Below are 6296 nucleotides of genomic sequence, written 5' to 3'. Positions count from 1 at the left end.
GTGCTGTTCCAAAAAGCCGAATCCCCCTCCTGGTCGCCTCGGGCCTCCTTTTATAGGAAAAAGGGGTAGCCACAGTGGCACACAGGAGGTGGAAAGGCCTACAGTGCGCGAGCTTATCGCACGGCATTACAGGACAAAGCGCATTAAATGCGCTACGTAGGTGTCCATTAGCTTTATCGTGGACGGGAACGAGGCTCGTCCCGTCCGTCGCCGCTCCGCCTCGCTTCGACACGCGCCTAGGCTGGCGATGCATGTAGCGCCATGCAGGTAGGCAAGCAGCTGAGGTGGCACGGTGGTAGGGCCTTCATGAAGATCTGCATGTCGCCACGCGGGTGCTTGCTGATTTGGCCTGGAAGGTGCATGTTGCCACGCAGGTGCCTGCCCAGCTGGTTGGGCTGGCAGCTGCATGCGAACAGCAGCGGAGTCTTGGCTGGTGCGGGCCTGGCAGTGGCCCTGCTGATACCCTCGGCAAGGATCTTGCCGGGGGCCCGGCAAGGGTCTTGCCATGGCGTTGCTGTCATCCCCAGCAAGGGTCTTGCCGGGGGTCTTGTGGATTTCCTCGTCTAGGATCCTGCCGAGGGTCGCCGTCTTCTGATCCTCATCTGATCTTGTGTTTATGATCTTGGCGAAGATTTGCATGCCACCACAGAGGCGCCTCCTGAGCCTTGGTTCCAACGCAGTTGTTTGGGTCAGAGCCTGTGGGCTCAAGGGTGGCTCGCTCTACTAGTGTTGGGCAAGTTACCCTGGCAAGGCTCTTGTCGGGGCTGCGGGGGGCCGCCTCGGCAAGGACCTTGCCGAGGGAGTCCACCTCGCCCTCTTGCCCTCCTGCGCTTCTGGTCTTGGCGTTGCCTTGGTTGTCTTATGCTTCGGCTTCTCTCCGGCTTCCCTCCTCTGCCCTGCTAAGTGTGGCCGCGGCGCATGGCTCTGACTGCCCATGCACAAGTCAAGGGGTCAAAAGGAGAGCCCCTACTTTTGCACACCGACACCAGCTGCTAGGACGAGCATTAGTAAGGTACACATCAATAACATGTATATCGAATATACCTTTGTTCACTTTGCCATCCTTCCTCTCCGCCAAGTATTTGGGGCAGTTCCGCTTCCAATGACCAGTCCCTTTGAAGTTGAAGCACTCAGTTTCAGGCTTGGTCCAACTTTGGGCTTCTTCCCGGAAGTGGAAACTTGCTTGCCATTCTTCTTGAAGTTCCCTTTCTTTCCCTTGCCCTTTTTCTTGAAACTAGTGGTCTGGTTAACCATCAACTCGATGCTCCTTCTTGATTTCTACCTTCACGGCCTTAAGCATTGCGAAGATCTCGGGAATTGTTTTGTTCATCCCTTGCAAATTATAGTTCATCAAGAAGCCTTAGTAGCTTGGTGACCGTGATTGAAGAACTCTGTCAATGACACAATCAACTGGAAGATCAACTCCCAGCTGAGTCAAGTGATTATAATACCCAAACATTTTGAGTATGTGTTCACTGACATAACTGCTCTACTCCATCTTGCAGCTATAGAACTTGTTGGAGACTTCATATCTCTCAACCCGGGCATTTGCTTGAAATATTAGCTTCAACTCTTGGAACATCTCATATGCTCCATGACGTTAAAAACGTCTTTGAAGTCCCGGTTCTAAGCCGTAAAGCATGGCACACTAAACTATAGAGTAGTCGTCAGATCAAGCTTGCCAGACGTCCATAACATCAACTTCAGCTCCTGCAGCAGGCCTTTCACCTAGAGGTGCATTAAGGACATAATTCTTCTGTGCGGCAATGAGGGTAATCCTCAAGTTATGGACCCAGTCCGTGTAGTTGCTACCATCATCTTTCAACTTAGCTTTCTCTAGAAACGCATTAAAATTCAGGGGAACGGGAGCTCGGGCCATTGATCTACAACATAGATATGCAAAACTATAAGACTAAGTTCATGATAAATTAAGTTCAATTAATCATATTACTAAAGAAATCCCACTTAAATAAACATCCCTCAAGTCATCTAAGTGATATGTGATCCAAATCAACTAACCCATGTCCGTGAGATGGGGTAGTCATCAATGGTGAACATCTCTATGTTGGTCATATCTACTATATGATTCACGTTCGACCTTTCGGTCTCCAGTGTTCCGAGGCCATGTATGTACATGCTAGGCTCATCAAATTTAACCCAAGTATTCTGCATGTGCAAAATTGTCTTGCACCCGTTGTATGTGAACGTAGAGTCTATCACACCTGATCATCACGTGGTGTCTCAACACGACGAACTGTAGCAACGATGCATACTCAGGGAGAACACTTTTACCTTCAAATTTAGTGACGTGATCATCTTATAATGCTACCGTCGTACTAAGAAAAATAAGATGCATAAAATATAAACATCACATGCATTCAAAATATGTGATATGATATGGCCATCATCATCTTGTGCTTTTGATCTCAATCTCCAAAGCATCGTCATGATCTCCATCGTCACCGGCTCGACACCTTTATCTCCATCATTGCGTCATGGTCGTCTCACCAACTATTGCTTCCACAACTATCGCTAACGCATAGTGATAAAGTAAAGCAATTACATGGTGTTTTCATTTCATACAATAAAGAGACAACCATAAGGCTCCTGCCGGTTGCCGATAACTTACAAAACACGATCATCTCATACAATAACGTTTATCATATCATGTCTTGACCATATCACATCACAACATACCCTGTGATGACCCACAAGTATAGGGGATCAATTGTAGCTCTTTTTGATAAGTAACAGTGTCGAACCCAACGAGGAGCAGAAGGAAATGACAAGTGGTTTTCAGCAAGTTAATGTCTGCAAGTGCTGAAACTGTAAGTAACAGAGTAGTTTGATAGCAAGATATTTTGTTATGAGAAAGTAATGATAATAATAGAAAAAGTGCAGAAGGTAGCCCAATCCTTTTGAGGCAAAGGACAGGCCAAAACGGTCTCTTATAATAAGCAAAGCGTTCTTGAGGGTACACGGGAATGTCATCTAGTCACTTTCATCATGTTGATTCGATTCGTGTTCGCTACTTTGATAATTTGATATGTGGGTAGACCAGTGCTTAGGTGTTGTTCTTACATGAACAAACCTCCTACTTATGATTAACCCCCTCGCAAGCATCCGCAACTACGATAAAAGTATTAAGGATAAATCCTAACCATAGCATTAAACTTTTGGATCCAATCGGTCCCTTACGGAATAGCGCATAAACTAGGGTTTAAGCTTCTATCACTCTCGCAACCCATCATCTAATAACTACTCCACAATGCATTCCCTTAGGCCCAAATATGGTGAAGTGTCATGTAGTCGAAGTTGACATGACACCACTAAGGGAATCACAACATACATACTATCAAAATATCGAAGACATATCAAGTTCACATGATTACTTGCAACATGATTTCTCTCATGACCTCAAGAACAGAAGTAACTACTCACAAGTGACAAACATTCTCAAGATCAAATGGGTATTAAATAGCATAATGGATCTGAACATATAATCTTTCACCAAATAAACCATATAGTAATCAACTGCAAGATGTAATCAACACTACTAGTCACCCACAAGCACCAATCTATAGTTTTGGTAACAAGACTGAACACAAGAGATGAACAAGGGTTTGAGATGAGATGGTGTTGTTGAAGATGTTGATGGAGATTGCCCTCCCTAATATGGGAGAGTTGTTAGTGATGACGATGACGATGATTTCCCTCTCCGAGAGGGAATTTCCCTTGGCGGAATCGCTCCGCCGGAGGGCAAAAGTGCTCCTGCCCAAGTTTCGCCTCGAGACAGCAGCGCTCCGTCCAAAAGTCCTCCTCTTATTTTTTTCTAGGTCAAAATGACTTATATACCAGAAGATGGGCACCGGAGGTGGGCGTGGGTGAGCACAACCCACTAGGGCGTGCCTGGGCTCCCTGGCGCGCCCAGGTGGGCTGTGCCCACCTGGTGGGCCCCCTCTGGTACTTATTTGCTCCAATATTCTTCATATATTCCATAAAAATTCTCTGTGAAGTTTCAGATTTTTTGGAGTTGTGCAGAATAGGTAGCCTGACGTAGCTTCTCTAGGTCGAGATTTCCAACTGCCGGAATTCTCCCTCTTTGTGTGTACCTTGCATATTATGAGAGAAAAGGCATTAGAATTGTTGGGGAACGCGGTATTTCAAAAAAATTCCTACGATCATGCAAGATCTATCTAGGAGATGCATAGCAACGAGAGGGGAGAGTGTGTCTAAGTACCCTCGTAGACTGAAAGCGGAAGCGTTTAGTAACGCGATTGATGTAGTCGAACGTCTTCACGATTCAACCGATCCAAGTACCGAACGTACGGCACCTCCTTGTTCTGCACACGTTCAGCATCATGACGTACCTCGATCTCTTGATCCATTTCAGGACGAGGGCGAGTTGCGTCAGCACAACGGCGTGGCGATGGTGATGATGAAGCTACCGGCGCAGGCCTTCGCCTAAGCACTATGACGATATAACCGAGGTGGTAAACTGTGGAGGGGGGCACCGCACTATGACGATAGTCCTAGTAGGATTCCCCTCCTCTTTTTTTCCTTTTTCGGAGTAGCAAAGGGGGAAAGAGAGAAGGAGTAGGAGAGGGGAAGGGGGACGCTGCCCCCACCCCTTGTCCAATTCGGATTGGCAAGGGGGGCGCCACCTCCTGGCCGGCCCTCTCTCTTCTCCACTAAGGCCCATGTTGGCCCATTAACTTCCCAGGGGGTTCCGGTAACCCCTGGTACTCCGAAACTTATCTGAAACTTCCCGAAACCATTCCAGTGTCCGAATGTAACCTTCCAATATATTAATCTTTACCTCTCGACCATTTCAAAACTCCTCGTCATGTTCGTGATCTCATCCGAGACTCCGAAAAAACTTCGGTTACCAAATCACATAACTCATAATAAAATCGTCATCGAACGTTAAGCATGCGGACCCTATGGGTTCGAGAACTATGTAGACATGACCGAGACATATCTCTGGTAAATAACCAATAGCAGAACCTGGAGGCTCATATTGGCTCCTACATATTCTATGAAGATCTTTATCGATCAAACCGCATAACAACATACGTCGTTCCCTTTGTCATCGGTATGTTACTTGCCCGAGATTCGATCATCGGTATCATCATACCTAGTTCAATCTTGTTACCGACAAGTCTCTTTACTTGTTCCGTAATGCATCATCCCGTAACTAACTCATTAGTCACATTGCTTGCAAGGCTCATAGTGATGTGCATTACCGAGAGGGCCCAGAGATACCTCTCCGATACACGGAGTGACAAATCCTAATCTCGATCTATGCCAACTCAACAAACACCATCAGAGACACCTGTAGAGCATCGTTATAATCACCTGGTTAAATTGTGATGTTTGATAGCACACAAGGTATTCCTCCGGTATTCGGGAGTTGTATAATCTCATAGTCAGAGGAACATGTATAAGTCATGAAGAAAGCAAGAGCAATAAAACTAAACGATCATTATGCTAAGCTAACGGGTGGGTCTTGTCCATTACATCCTTCTCTAATGATGTGATCCCGTTCATCAAATGAAAACACATGTCTATGTTCAGGAAACTTAACGAGCTAGTCAAGTACAGGCATAATAGGGACACTCTGTTTGTCTATGTATTCACACATGTACTAAGTTTTGGGTTAATACAATTCTAGCATGAATAATAAACATTTATCATGATATAAGGAAATATAAATAATAACTTTATTATTGCATCTAGGGCATATTTCCTTTAGTCTCCCACTTGCACTAGAGTCAATAATCTAGATTACATAGTAATGATTCTAACACCCATGGAGTCTTGGTGCTGATCATGTTTTCCTCGCGAGAGAGGCTTAGTCAATGGGTCTGCAATGTTCAGATCTGTATGTATCTTGCAAATCTCTATGTCTCCCTCCTTGACTTGACCGCGGATGGAATTGAAGCGTCTGTTGATGTGTTTGGTTCTCTTCTGAAATCTGGATTCCTTCGCCAAGGAAATTGATCTAGTATTGTCACAAAAGATTTTCACTCGACCCGATGCACTAGGTATTACACCTAGATCGGATATGAAGTCCTTCATCCAGAGTCCTTCATTTGCTGCTTCCGAAGCAGCTATGTACCCCGATTCACACATAGATCCCGCCACGATGCTCTGCTTGGAACTGCACCAATTGACAGCTCCACCATTCAATATAAATACATATCCGGTTTGTGACTTAGAGTCATCTGGATTAGTGTCAAAGCTTGCATATGAAGAGCTCTTTGTCACCTCCATAAACGAGAAACATATCCTTA

The sequence above is a fragment of the Triticum urartu genome, chromosome 2A (genome assembly GCF_056163025.1).
Source record: "Triticum urartu cultivar PI428250 chromosome 2A, HENAU_Tu73, whole genome shotgun sequence".
NCBI classification, from domain to species: domain Eukaryota; kingdom Viridiplantae; phylum Streptophyta; class Magnoliopsida; order Poales; family Poaceae; genus Triticum; species Triticum urartu.
The sequence above is the reverse complement of the archived record's forward strand: the minus strand, read 5'-3'. Positions refer to the sequence as shown.